We start from the raw sequence: 14,889 nt of genomic DNA on the forward strand, positions 1-14,889 counted from the left end.
GGTCTAGGCCTGAAACGTCAGCCTTCCTGCTCCTCTGATGCTGCTTGGCCTGCTGTGTTCATCCGGCTCTACACCTTGTTATCTAAGATTCTCCAGCATCTGCAGTACCTACTATCTCAGGAAGGCAAATGATTTGTTTTTCTTTATTGCCAAGGGATTGGAGTAAATGACTATATAAATCTTACTGTGGTTGTATGGGGATTTGTCTGAAACCATACCTAGAATACATTGTGCAATCTTGGTCTCCATATTTAAGAAAGAATGTACTTGCATTGGAGGCAGAACAGCAAAAGCTAACTAGATTGATCCCTAGGATGACAGGATTGCCCCAGATGTTTTCTGATCAACCTATTCAGAGTTGTTATTACACACCTCTGGATCAGGTGGGACTTGAACCCAGGTCTCTTGGCTTAGAGGTGTGAACAATACCACTCTGTCTCAAGAGCCCCTATGATAGAAAATTGGGCCTTTATTTTCTGGAGGTAGAACAGTAAGAGGCGATTTCAGTGAAGCATACAAAATTCTGAAGAGGTTTAACATAGTAGACGCTGAGGTATTGTTTCTACTGGGTGGGGAATCTGGAACATGGGAACTCAAGCTCAGGATGGAGGTGTTGATCACTAGGGCTGAAATTATTGTACTTCACTCTGACGACTGAGTCAGGAAGATTCTGCAAAATTCAGCCAAATGAAAGCAGAGCATCCTCTGGTGGTTAAATGTGGAACAAAAGTTTAAAATATCTCAGTTCGCAACATAGAGTAATAGAGTCATAGAGATATACAGCATGGAAACAGACCCTTTGCTCCAACTTATCCATGCTGACCAGATATCCTATATAAATCTAGTCCCATTTGCCAGCATTTGGCCCATATCCCTCTAAACCCTTCCTATTCATGTACCCATCCAGATCCCTTTTAAATGTAATCGTACCAACCTCCACCACTTCCTCTGGCAGCTCATTCCATACACACACCACCCTCTGTATGAAAAAGTTGTCCCTTAGATCCCTTTTATATCTTTCCCCTCTCACTTTAAATCCATGCCCTCTAGTTTTGGATTACCTCACCCCGGGGAAAAGACCATGCCTATTTACCCTATCCATGACCCTCATGATTTTATAAACCTCTATTACGTCACCCCTCAGCCTCCGATGCTCCAGGGAAAATAGCCCCAGCCTATTTGGCCTCTCCCTATAGCTCAAACCCTCCAATGCTGGCAGCATTCTCGTAAATCTTTTCTGAACTCTTTCTAGTTTCACAACATCCTTCCTACAGGATGTAGAGGTGCCAGTTAGACTGGGTCACATGACTTGAAAGGAATTCGGGGATTTACATATACATATTAATCAATTAAAATGCTTTAACTGATTAAAGATATAACAACATCTTACATTTGTTTGGCACATCCTCAACAATGGTGTGAACCTTTGATTTTTTACTTATAAATTCTGTGTCTGATACTACCTCTCTCACTAACACCTGAAGAAGGACTAAGGCTCCAAAAACTTGTGTTTTCAAATAAACCTGTTGGACTATAACCTGTTGTTGTGTGATTTCTGACTTCCTACAGGAGGAGACCAGAATTGCATGCAATACTCCAAAAGTGGCCTAAGCAATGTCCTGCACAGCCGCAACATGACCTCCCAACTTCTATAATCAATGCATTGACCAATAAAGGCAAGCATACCAAATGCCTTATTCACTATCCTGTCTACCTGCGACTCCACTTTCAAGGAACAATGAACCTGCACTCCAAGGTCTCTTTGTTCAGCAACACTCCCCAGGACTTTACCATTAAGTGTGTAAGTCGTGTCCTGATTTACCTTTCCAATATGCGACACCTCACATTTATCTAAATTAAACTCCATCTGTCACTCCTTGGCCCATTGGCCCATCTGATCAAGATCCCATTGTACTCTGAGGTAACCTTCTTCACTGTCCAAACCTCAAATTTTAGTGTCATCTGCAAACTTCCTAACCATACCTCCTCTGTTCATAGCCAAATCATTTACATAAATGACAATCAGCAACTCAACACTGACTTCAACCAGTAAACAGTGATATTTATGCCACATATATTTTTCTTTCAAGATGCTATCAGCAGCACCTGGAGATTAATATTTAATTCCTGGAGACTCTAGGATAACACCAGAAGGTTGACAATCCTAGTTTGGAATTCTAGTTTAGAAGGCTGGCAATACATTTTGTACGAATGACTCAATGTTATTGCATGTTCATTATTCTCGTTACTTTCTGAATAAAAGAGCTTTTTTTTCCTGACTGCCTTATGGGATTTTTTATGTGGAAATGCTCCAAATTATTAAGGGCTTTAATAGGGAAAGGAAGATAATTTTCTACTGGTAGAAACTCAGTGACTACAGGGCACTGATTTATTTCAGGAAAGAGGGAAGATGAAGATAACATTTTCTATGCAGTGAGTTGTTATGAGTTGAAACGTACTGCCTGAAAGGGAGGTGCTAGCAGATTTATTATAGTAGCTTTCAAAAGGAAAGCAGATGTAAATTTGAAAAAGAAAACCTTGCAAGGAATAGAAAAGCTCTTTGCTTACTCAATATGGTTTTCAGTTCATACTGAAATGTTATCAAATGCTACCAAACTCACTGATCCCCTAAGTACTGAATATGTGATCCTTGATATTGTTGGTTAATAGCAAATATTTACAGACTGCTGAGGTAAAGAAAACACTATTTTTTTTAGATTACAACACCCTATGCGCTACATCATGCCACAAGGTTGTGCAGAGAGATCATAGTTATGTGACATATTACATCAATTCCTGTGGTGTGTACATTATGTGATTGGCATATTATGCTGTTAGAATTACCCCATTAGACTAAACTGGCTATGTGAAATGCTGATTATTAGCATTTTTATAATTTGTTCATAGGAAGTGATCATTAGAGGCAAACCCATAAGTTATTGCCTATCCCTAATTACCCTTTGGAAGCTGGTAGGTAGTGAACCATATTCTTGAACCATCAAAGTCCATGTGGTGTACTTCATGGTGCTATTAGGAAATGAGTTCCAGGACTGTGACTCAGTAGCAGTGAAGGAATGGTAATATAGTTCCAACTCAGGATGATGAGAAGTTTGGAGGGGAACTTGCATGTGTTGGTGTTCCCATATATGTGCTGCCCTTACTGTTTGGATGGTAGAGTGCACACGTTTGGAAGGTGCTACAGTTCACTGCGTAGAAGATATTCACTGCCATCGTGGTGTGCTTTTGGTGGAGGATATGTTTAAGGTAGAGGATGGTTGCTGATCAAACAGATTACTTTATCCTGGATCATGTTGAGCTTCTTGACTGTTGATAGGGTTCCACCCATCTAAGCAAGTGGTGTGAATTCCATTACTCTGATTATTTGTGGGCAGGCTTTGAGGAGTCAGGTGGTGAATTATTCACTGCAGAATGCCCAGTATCTGACTTGATTTTGTAGCCACTGTATTTATATGCCTATCAGAATCAGAACAGACCCCATTCGGAGAATAAATGGACCCCAAAATGCTTATCTGGCTAACATTCACCAGGCACATTGTACTCATTGTCATCATGCTGCTACCATCAGTAGCTAAAAGCTCTGCCTTGTCTTACGTATGACCATGACATTGTCAGCTGTAAAAATAAAACTGTGTACATTGTCAGTAATCCTAACCATGTACTGCTGGAATATGTCTTGGCTAACTCATAGCCAAGTGGCAATCATCAGAAACATACTGTCCAAATGGCGTTCTAAATGTTGTAAGTTCCTTGAATTATTTTGCTAAATTAATGGAATTGTAGCTATGTTTTGCATCTAGCTTGGAAAAGAATCTTTCTCTGGAAAATTTAGGATTTAATTCTTCCAGAATCAGTATTTTGTGTGAACACCTTTTAATTGAAAGATTGAGGCACCTTGGAACTAGGCATACGATTATAGTGTCATCTTCCTTTAAAACATAAGTGATGGAGCTACACCAATCTGTGTGCTAGTCAACCTTTGAATTATAGCATTTCACTCCATCTCATTCAGTTCTGCCTGATGTATCTCCTAAATGTGCATGCTGCACTTCTTTGGAGGATCAATAAATGGAGTTGCATCATCTTTAGGAGGTGATGGCATAGTGCCAATATTGTAAATACCCATCTGGTTTATTAATTTACCTTTGGGAAGGAAATCTGCTGCCCTTGCCTGGTCTAGAGTCATGTGACTTCAGATCCATAACAAAGTGGCTGGTTCTTAACAGCCGTGTACAATGGACTAACAAGCCACTCAGCTCAAAGGCAATAAATGTCAGTAACAACATTCAACTCCCACAGGAGAATAAACTAAATAAATCCTTACGATGCAGTCATGCATCACCATTAAAATTTTCAATCTTGTCAAATCTGTATGGGTAGAGTCATTTGAGATCATTGGGTAGTTTTATTTTGTCATGTGAGATCTGTTCCCTCAGAATGGATGTGGTTTGAATCACATGAATTGTAACTATACTGAGACCTGTGCCATTGCTATCTATCAGGTAAAAGATTTCAGGAAGCCAGAATGAGCTTGTGTTGGCACTGCAGTGTGATTCTGCTAATGCATGGAATTGGTTATATGCTGTGAGATGGTCTCTTATGGGCTGAAACATGGAGTGCCACTTCCAAACTACATACTCTTTAGGATGCATTATAGTAATATTTTGGCACTGGTTCCCATTGTTGTAGCTTTTGGTGCGTACCATCCTGTCTCTTCAGGACAGTTAGTCATGTTTATAAAAGTTTCTGATTGCCTTATAAATTGACATGTTGTGAGTTTAACAATATGGAATGCTTAATCATCTTCTGAAATTTGAATTTGCTCGACTGTGTATGACATTGATGTTTTTGCATTGGTACACGTTCTTGACACTTTCCTTGCTGCTAGTGTTCTGGTATTGTATGCCTCATTGGTCACTTGTGTTTTGTTCTGTATTCTGGTTTAGCTTTTGAAACTACATTTCCAGCACATGTCTGCCCAATATTCCATTGCTGCCATCATAGTGTGAGTTAGCCTCTACCAGGATGTTCGGAGGTCATCTGCACTGGGCAGCAAAAAATGAACAAATGAAACAAATAAAGATATGGAGAGCACAAGGAGAAGTAAACACCACCTCAAACCTGTCTAAAATCTCTTCCTATTAGCAAACTAATTTCTTCCCTTTAGGTTGCATTGCAAAAGCCATAGAAGCCATGAAGAAGATAGAAGAAACAAGAAAGCCCATGAATCACCCTCTGATGGCTGCTGCAGCAGCAGTAGTGAGGAAAGTGAGAGGTCTAATAATACAGCAGAAACCTTCAAACAGAAAATCAGGAACAAAGTGAAAGATGGTAGAAAAATTATCCTCACCGAACTGCGGACGCTGTAAATCAGGAACAAAAACAAGTTGCTGGAAAAGCTCAGCAAGTCTGGCACTATCTATGAAAAAAAAACCAGAGTTTTCTGAAGAAGGGTCTAGGCCCGAAACGTCAGCCTTCCTGCTCCTCTGATGCTGCTTGGCCTGCTGTGTTCATCCAGCTCTACACCTCGGTATCACAGAGTTAACGTTTCGGGTCCGGTCACCCTCTTGTCTGAGGAAGGGTCACCGGACCCAAAACATTAACTCTGATTTTTTTCTTCACAGATGTTGCCAGACCTGCTGAGCTTTTCCAGCAACTTCTGTTTTTGTACCTCAAATCTGTCATCTCAATTGGAAGTTATGCAACAATTGGTGTCTGCTAAATGTGTAAAGGAGCACATTTTATACCACATAAAAACGTAATCAATTCTGATGAATTAGTCCAACTTTTCGGAATTGGCGATCTTACTTTAAATTATTTCTTCTCCTCTTCAGGAAGGTGTTGAAAATTCCCCATGGCTGAGAGACAGAGTGATGACAGTTGGGCACCCTGCTTCTGGGCAGTGTCTTCACATAAACCTGCCAGGGCTTTGCTCCAAATCTGTGAGGGAATTACCGAGGCTGCTGGTTGGTTAAACTGATTCGATTTCCTTAATGTCCGTTGCTTTTTGGTTACTTTATCGTTTTGCTTTTGTTGGTTTGTCGTTGCTTTGCTGGGTGAATATTTGAGTTTTTTTCCAAAAAAAAAAAATCTTTGATCACAGTCTCCCAGGTTTGACCCACTGCACTCCCTGAACACGAGATGCGCATTCCTCCTCAGGAAGCCCGGAACCTTTGAACGGCCGGACTATCTGCACTGACGCGGGGTTGCTGGGGTGACGGATAGCGTGGGGGATAGGTTTAGTGCTGCACAGGGACGGATGATGATGGTGGTGTGGATTTAGCCGGGACTCGATGAGACGGTAACTTTACCTGCGCCTTCATTAATAACGGGCAGGAAGGCAGCGGAGGATTGGAGCACTGACATTTCCATTTCGGTCTCTCCTTTCTTCGCGCTGATGTTACGGTATTCTGGCTCCGTCTGCCGTCGCCCGTTATTTGTTAGACGGTGCTGCTCGATGTGAAAGTCCGGCGGGCAAGGCTGGAGAGTCAGCTGGCAGGACAGTCGGGGACCGGCGGGAAGCTTATGTTGAAAGGTTATTGATCTGAAACGTTGGCGTGGAATTTGGGAGCGTCGCGTTGTCACTCCTCAACCTGACCACGACTTCATAAATCAGCACAAACGCAGATCTACGTGCAAATAATTCCTGATACAACGTGTCAGGGGCAACAGGCTGTCCCTATCTTTCTCTAATCAACCACCTGTCATCTCCCCCCACCCTCGTGCCCCGAAATACTAGGGCTTGGTGAAAGTCTCCCAGCTTCCATCCCCACATCTCAAATAAAAGCAGGTATTGCTGACGTTGGAAATCTGATTGTACACGTGGCATAAAGTTAGAAGCCAAAATATTAAAAACAACTTTCAAAAGTTATAAAACTCTGAGTTTATGAAATCATGAGGGGCATGGATAGGGGTGAGGGGAGTCCAAAACTAGAGGGCGTAGGTTTAAAATGAGAGAGAAAAGATATAAAAGGGACCTGAGGGGCAATTTTTTCATGCAGAAGTTGGTGCATATATGGAGTGAGCTGCCAGGGAAAGTTGTGGAGTCTGGTACAATTACAACATTTAAATCCCATCTGGATGGGTATATTAGCCAAATGCTGGGAAATAGATTTAGAATTCCTACAGTGTTGAAACAGGCCCTTTGGCCCAATAAGTCCACACTGACCCTCAGAGCATCCCACCCAGACCCATTACCCTATAACCCACCCGACGCATCCCTGAACACTATGGACAATTTAGCATAGCCAAGCCACCTAGCCTGCACGTATTGTTAGTACTAGGAAGGAAACCGGAGCACCCCGAGGAAACCCATGCAGACACGAGGAGAATGTGCAGACGCCACACAGTCGCCCAAGGGTGAAATCAAACCTGGGTCCCTGGCGCTGTCAGGCAGCAGTGCTAACCACTGAGCACTGTGCTGCCCTATGTAGGATATCTGGTCATCGTGGACAAGTTGGAGCGAAGGGTCTGTTTCAGTACTGTATATCTCAAGGACTCTAGCTTAAAAAACGTCAAATGATCATGGAGACATTAACAACTACCTACAAATATAAAACTTTTTTTTGTGCTGTTGTCAGTATTAAAAACCAAGGTGCATCTCACTGATCAAAACTTGTTTTTGCAACAGTGATGTTAGATTTAAAACATATACAGAGAATGCTGAGAAACTCAGGTCTGGTAACATCTATGGAGAGAGAGAGGGAGATACAGATGAATGTTTTGAGTCTGGTATGACTCATCTTTAATAAAAACCAAAAGAACTGCGGATGCTGTAAATCAGGAACAAAAACAAAGTTGCTGGAAAAGCTCAGCAGGTCTGGCAGCATCTGTGAAGGAGAAAACAGAGTTAACGTTTTGGGTCCGATGACCCTTCCTCCAAGGAGGAGGAAGTTGGAGGAAGGGTCACCGGACCCAAAACGATGACTCATCTTTAGACAACTAATGGAAGCCATACTGGAGCTGAAAGTTAACTCTGTTTCTCTCTCCACAGAATTAGCTGTGTGGAACGAGGTAGAGAAGGAATTCTGATTGGCAGAATACGACCATTGGTGTCAAAGCATCAGTGTTGGGTGTCTCAGTTATTCACTTGCACGTTAATGATTTAGATGTGATAAAAACCACATCATCAAATTTGCTGAAGAGACACAGATGATTTTGTAAGATACTAATCAACCAGTCAGATGGGTAGAGCAGTGGCTAATGGAGTTTAGTTTGGAGAAATGTAAGGAATTGCATTTGGATAAGGCTAACAAGGCAAGGGAATACACAGTTGCTCGGAATAGAGAACTGCAGAGGAATTTGGAGTGCAATTTCACTTGTTTGAAAGTGGCTGGACAGAGGTAAGTAAGGTGGTCAAGAAGGCATGTGGCTTTTTTTTAGCTGAGGCATAGAATAAAAGAACTGGGGCTATGCTGGAACAATATAAAATGCAATTAGGCTACACCTAGAATACCATGTACAGTTTTGGTCACTGCACAGTAGGAAAGAAATGATTGCACAATGGAGGCAATTTACAAGGATGTTGCCTGGCCTGGAGAATTCTAGCTATGAAGACAATTAATAGGCTAGGGTTGTTTTCTTTAAGTGACGTGAAACCTTGCTGAAATGTTTCAGATCATTGAGGGATGCGTAACCCAAGACACAGATTTGCAGTGTGTGTCCAAATGTTTAGATGAGATTTGAGGGGAAACGTTTGCACCAATCGTGTGGTGAGAGTCTGGAGCTGGATGCCTGAAAGTGATAGTCGCAGAAATCCTCTGAACACTTGATGTGTATGTAAATAGACATCTGAAGTGCTGTAACCTACTTGGCTGTGGGACAAGATCTGGGATGTAGGATGAGGCAGGATGGTTATTTTCACTTTGTATATTTTTAGATTAACTGTGCCTTTCTCCAGTCCATATCTAGTCGGAGTTTCACAGGTCATTCAATAAACAGTGATTTTTTTTTTCCTCAATGAACTCTGCTTTCTGATGATAATTTCTTGCATTCTCTATGATTTGTTTTCGACGTTAATGCTAAAAATTGAATCTGAAAAAATTACCTAAAAATATGGAATTCACGAAGTATCCATTCCCACAAGTGGGAAAACCTGGATAACATCCAGACATAGACAGATAAGTTACATTTGTCACCAAAATAAGAACACAATAACCACAATGAGTGAATCTGTCCACCTCCCCACACCATTCAATGTTATTACCATTACTGAACTCTCCACTATCAATAATTGATCAAAAACTAAACAGGACCAGACATATAAAGTTATGGCTTCTGGAGTGAATAGCTTACTTCTTGACTGTCCAGATGTTCTCCATTATTTCATGTGGTAAGTCAGGTGTGTGATGTAATACTTCCCTTTACCTGGGTGGGTGTAGCTAGAACAACACTCAAGAAATAGGATGGAGATTAAACAGAGGGAAAAAGGCCACTATTTTGGCTCCTATCCACCAGTTTACATAGCTTCTTCCCCTTTCACCGGTTTGGCAGTCCTGTGTACTGCTGGTGCAGTGTATTGCAGTAACTCATCAATGCTGCTTTGTCAGCAGCTCCCAACCTGTGACCTTTACCACCTAGAATGACAAGGGGAGCAGCTAGATGAGAGTACCATGAACAGCAATTTCCCCTCCTATCCCCATTCAATCCTGTATTGGATGTATACAACATGGACTGTCATGTTTCATTAAACACCTTATTACTATATTCTTGAAAACAGTTAGAGATGTCCATTAAATCCTAGCCTTGCCAGCACTGTATGTTTTGTAACAAATGACAATTGACAATGAAAGCTCACTTTTATAATCTTTATTTACATGGCACACTCAGTCAAAGCTATTTGTTGTAGGATATGAGGTGAACTTATTCCACCTCAGTGCCTCCCCACCCAGTCCCTCATCTTAATTTGCCAGCTGTTTCTCTCCTGTATTTATATCCTGCCTTCGGAAGCTGCAATTGTTCTGAAAAACCACTGAACTTTACTTTTAGTAGGACTTTTTCCTTGTAATTTTGTCCAAATTATTGTGAAGATTAAACACTATAGCTTCTTTATGACAAAATAAAAAGTTTAAATTATTCCTTCAAAACCAAACACTGGAGAAGATACTTTTTTTGGAAAGTATTTTTGTTGCAAATCTTTACCTGCAAAGTTAATTTCTTGCAATACACTTTACGGGAAAAAAAACTTAGTCATTACTAGAGTGTGATCACTTCTGAATAATATTGTACCTAGTCAGTTGTTATAGACTATTCTTGCAAAGTTGTATGATGAACTCAGGTTAATACTATTTTCAGCTATTTTACTTAGGTTGACGCTCCCCTAATGTCCTAACTACTTTTTAATGCAGAACTGAATTCTTAGATTTAGCGAACAATTCTGAATGAAGTAGCTTTTTTGTGGTTTATTGTTATAGATATAGGCTAAGCTTTTATGATTGAGAATAGAATCCATAATGTGGCAGAGCTAAAATTGTTTTGATGACTCTCAAACCAATTTTATTGATGGTGCTGTATTTTAAGTTCCAAATCCTGGTGATGAATGATGGAGAAAGTTTGTGTTCAATGCTAGTTTCTAATTGTGTAAAAAGGTGTCTGAATTTAAAATTTAACAAGAGTGAATGGAAGAAAAGTGCACTCCAAGGAAATAAAAACAGCAGCTAGCCATTCAGCACATCAAACTAACAACTTGTTTATGTCTTTTTAAAATCCTACATTGAAATCTGGCCTGGAAACTGTCTGAGTCACTCATGCAGATTCTAAATTAAATAAAACAAAATTAAGTAAAATTTTCTAAGGTACCACATACTATGAATAATGAACAGACTCATTTCAAAAGTGGTCTGAGGAGTACTATCAGTACTTAGCTTTGCAATTGATTAAATGTGGAGTTGATAACTTTTCTATAGCATTCTTCAAATGTGGGAAGACATATCCAAATAATGACAAAGTATAAAAGCCATGAACAATGATCAGTAACCATAAACATTCAAGGTTAAGGTGGGAGGTTTCAGGATTAGTAGAAGCTATATTTTTGAAAGCAAGAATGGAGATTCGAAACTGGGGTCAAATAAGCATGAAGTTCTTGATGAATGGCAGAACACGGTGGAAAGAATAAGTAGATGTTAGAGGCCACACTTCACCCTGTGCTAAAAGGTTTTCCTCATATCCCCTCTAATTCTTCCACCAATCACCTTAAATATTTGTTTTTTGTAATTGAAACAGGTCTTCCAATTCACTCTATCTAAGCCCCTCATTAACACTTTTTTTAAGTCTCCTGTGTCTTCTCTCTTTATCAGATATGCCCCTCCTCTAATGTGGTGATCAGAACTGTACACAGAATGCCAGCAGTGGCCCAACCAGTGTCTTATTTAGTTCCAGCATTACGTATCTGCTTTTGGATTCACACCTTTGCCAGTGAAAGAAATCATCGCTTATTACTTTTTTACCATCTTATCTTTAGGCCTGGCACCTACAAGGACTGTTAGACATGCACACCTTTAAGAGTAGGGAGGGTATGCTGGAACTGCACAAAAAGTTGGTGGGCCACAATTAGAGTACTGTGTGCAGTTCTGGAATCCACATTATAGAAGAGATGTGATTGCACTGGAGAGAGTATAGAGGAGATTAACCAGGATATTGTCTGGGCTGCAGAGGTTTAATTATGAAAAGAGATTGGATAGACTGGGACTTTTCTTTGGAGCAGAGGAGAATGAGAAGGGACATGATCAAGATATATAAAACTTTGAGGGGCATAGATAGGGAGACAGGAAAGAACTTGTCCCCGTGGTAGAGGGATAAATGACCAGGCAGAATAGATTTAAGGTAAGGGCAGGAGGTGTAGGAAAATTTTTTTTCATCTGAAGTACGATGGGAATCTGGATCTCCCTGCCTATAAGGGTGATAGAGGCAGAGATCTTCATAACAATTTAAAGGCATTTAGATGTCGACTAAATGTTGGTTGTAGTAGCAGCCACCCGATGACATGTAACTCTTAGAACTGAGAATCTATTGTCCGAACTTTCAATAAGTTCATAATTAGAGGATAACCAGGGAGCAATCAAACCTCCATCTGCTTTGGCAGGCACAGTCCATCTGACTTAAACATTCAAACATCTGCTATTTGTTTCAGCAAAATGCCTGTCCGGAATCGAGATGTCGGTATAGTACCCTGAATAAAAATTAACCTGCAATTAACTTCCAGGCCCAGTCTCATAAGCAAATATCAGCCCATTTGTTCTCTTTTTTAAAAAAAAATGAGGTGCTGCTCACATTCCAAAGACCACCTTCAGCTCTTAGTTCATGGCTCCAAACCAAAAATGATAAAAATAAAAATAATGAATGTCTCAGCATGAGGATAGGTTAGACAAGCTGGGTTTGTTTCCACTGGAGTTTGGAAAAGTGAAGGGTGACTCGGTTGAAGTGTATAAGATCCTGAATGGTCTTGACAAGGTAGATGTGCGAAGGATGTTTCCTCTTATGGGTCAGTCCATACTGTGGCAATCTGTTTTTTAAGATTATGGGTTGCCCCTTACAGAGATAAGAACAATATGTTTTTTGTTTAGAGGATTGTACAACCTTGGAACTGTGCCTCAGAAAGATGGATTCTTGTTGGACAGGGAAATCAGAGGTTATTGGAGGTAAATGGAAATGTGTAGTTCAAAGCACAAGCAGATCAGATCTGATGTTATGGAATGATGGAGCAGGCTGGAGGGGCCAAATGGCCTAATTCTGCTCCTATTTTGTACGTTTGTATGAAGTACCTTGGGAAGCTTAGCTACTGTACGTTAAAGACACTGTTGGTGAACTAATTTGTTTGCCTACAACATTTACAAGTGCATTGGACTAATGCAATTTTAAAACATTTCAGTTTCTTCTTCCAAAATTGTATTTCTTTGGATGAGGATAGGTAATTGTATTTTAAATCTGTATTTGATGGCCATGGTCTTTCATGGACTATGGCTTGTAATAATCATCTAATTTCCAGGTTTATATTAATAATTTAGAAGTATAACTGTTACTTGTGAAGAATTAAATGAAAGCCAACTGAACCTCTGGAGGTTAATGGTGCCAGACTACCAACAGTGTTTGCATACGAGAGGTCCTTCCATGTGTACTTGACAAGTCAAGAGTTAGGATGAAAGTTATGAAAATAATAGTTGTCTTCACTAATCTGGGAAACTGCAGACAGCAAGCCAAAGGAGATTAGTCTTGACTTCATTAGAAATTTACATTATTCATGTAGGTCTCTGAATCAAATGTTTGGTGTAGAAACTGAGTTAATTAATGTAAAATTCTTCTACTCAGAACATTCCAAGTATGCTACATGCTACATTGCTATAGAGATAGTTGCAAAGAACAACCCTTTGATGTTATCTGAGTTTTTCAGTCAGAGGCAAGTAGTTCATCTTGGAGAAGTCAGAGGGTCTTTGGGATTGAAGCTGAAATCACCTAAGTTGATAAGCATAAGCCCTGAACTCAGAAGGCAGAGGAAAATAATTTCTCAAAACTGTGGAACAGATGTGTATCCGGACAGTAGAGCTATTAAAAATCAGGGGTACTTATTATTTTCTGATGAAATCACTGTGCAGAAATTGCACTCAAAAGTCCCAGATCTTGCAGAGAGCTGTGGATAAGTTTAGAATGAGTTCCAAGAAAGTGGTTAACTTTCAAAATCTCATATCAAGCTGAAGATGTCATTGGTGAAAATGGGAGGTTCATTAGAATTTGACAATCTAATTTCAGAGTATGTGATATTGTGATTTATTGAAGTTTCCAAAGTAAATGATGACCTAAGGTAGTGTTTATTTAGCAGTTATAGCTTTCCCTGATTCTTCTGTAGTCAAACAATGGGCCTAATCTATGGAATCTTGTAGATTCTTCTTTTTGGTAATTAATAGGGATTTTGAATTTCTCTTCAAACATTAATGGCCTCCATTGGGATTGTAACAAAATAATTACTTATTGAACATGCGAGTCATATGGATTGTTAAACTAAAGTTTACAATTTATTTTCAACCAGTTTTCTTCTGTATCTAAGGAATCCACAAGTTCCAAGAATGCAGACTTCTGTGGCAGTTCAGTGCCCAATATTAAGAGGTAATTGCAGACAGTTACTAATTTGATAAATTTATTTTTCCTTATGCAAATGTTCAAAAATCTACAATCTTTTGTTTTACCTTGTGTGTAGTAGTACTTTGGTTTCTGACAGGAACATGATAGAAATAACACAAGCATTGGAACTTTTTAATGTGAAATGGAAGTATTAATATTTATAGTCCATTTCTAAATATTTTTAGAACTTGCAGAAGAAATGGAGATTTAACACAGGTGTTCCAAATTATGAAGGATTTTGCGAGAGTAAATAAATATTAAATATTCTCACTGGCGGGACATCATGTCCATAGGACACAGATTTGAGTTAAAAAGCAAACATTTCAGGGAGAAGATTTCTTTTTACAGTGGGTTTTTATAATCTGGAAGGATTGTCTGAAATGGTGATGGTAGAAGGTTCAATTATACATCAGGGCATGATCCAAAAGAGGGTCCTGCTTAAGATATGAGCATTTCTTCAGCTTTCCCAGTCTGCACGAAGGTTAAAGTCACCCATGATTAATGTGCCACCTTTGTTACATATCCTTATTGTCTCCTGATTTATTCTCTGTCCCACAATATAGTCCCATGAGGGGAGGCAATGGCCTGGTGGTATTATCGCTGGACTGTTAATCCAGAGATCCAGATAATGTTCTGTGGACCTAGGTTCGAATCCTGCCATGGCAGATAGTGGAATTTGAATTCAATAAATATCTGGAATTAAGAATCTAATGTTGACCATCAATCCATTGTGGATTGTCGGAAAAACCCATCTGGTTCACT

The 14,889-nt window shown here is 39.8% G+C and overlaps 2 protein-coding genes across 9 annotated transcripts in view; one reads left to right on the forward strand and one right to left on the reverse strand.

The window, feature by feature from the left end:
- The window catches only part of cab39l (calcium binding protein 39-like), a 94,033-nt gene extending 87,856 nt beyond the window's left edge, over window positions 1-6,177 (reverse strand). The window contains exon 1 of the mRNA XM_048602821.1: window positions 5,827-6,177. The gene's annotated coding sequence lies outside the window, so the exon portion shown is untranslated. The remainder of the gene's footprint in view (window positions 1-5,826) is intronic.
- Window positions 6,178-6,268: 91 nt separating this feature from the next.
- The window catches only part of setdb2 (SET domain bifurcated histone lysine methyltransferase 2), a 73,217-nt gene continuing 64,596 nt past the window's right edge, over window positions 6,269-14,889 (forward strand). For 6 of the 8 annotated variants that reach the window (XM_020511088.2, XM_048602793.1, XM_048602797.1 and 3 more), the window contains exons 1-2: window positions 6,269-6,319; window positions 14,054-14,112. The gene's annotated coding sequence lies outside the window, so the exon portion shown is untranslated. The other 2 variants (XM_048602794.1, XM_048602795.1) reach the window with 2 other exon arrangements.

Source organism: Rhincodon typus, chromosome 11, assembly GCF_021869965.1.
Source record: "Rhincodon typus isolate 14 chromosome 11, sRhiTyp1.1, whole genome shotgun sequence".
In the NCBI taxonomy this organism is placed as follows: Eukaryota; Metazoa; Chordata; class Chondrichthyes; order Orectolobiformes; family Rhincodontidae; genus Rhincodon; species Rhincodon typus.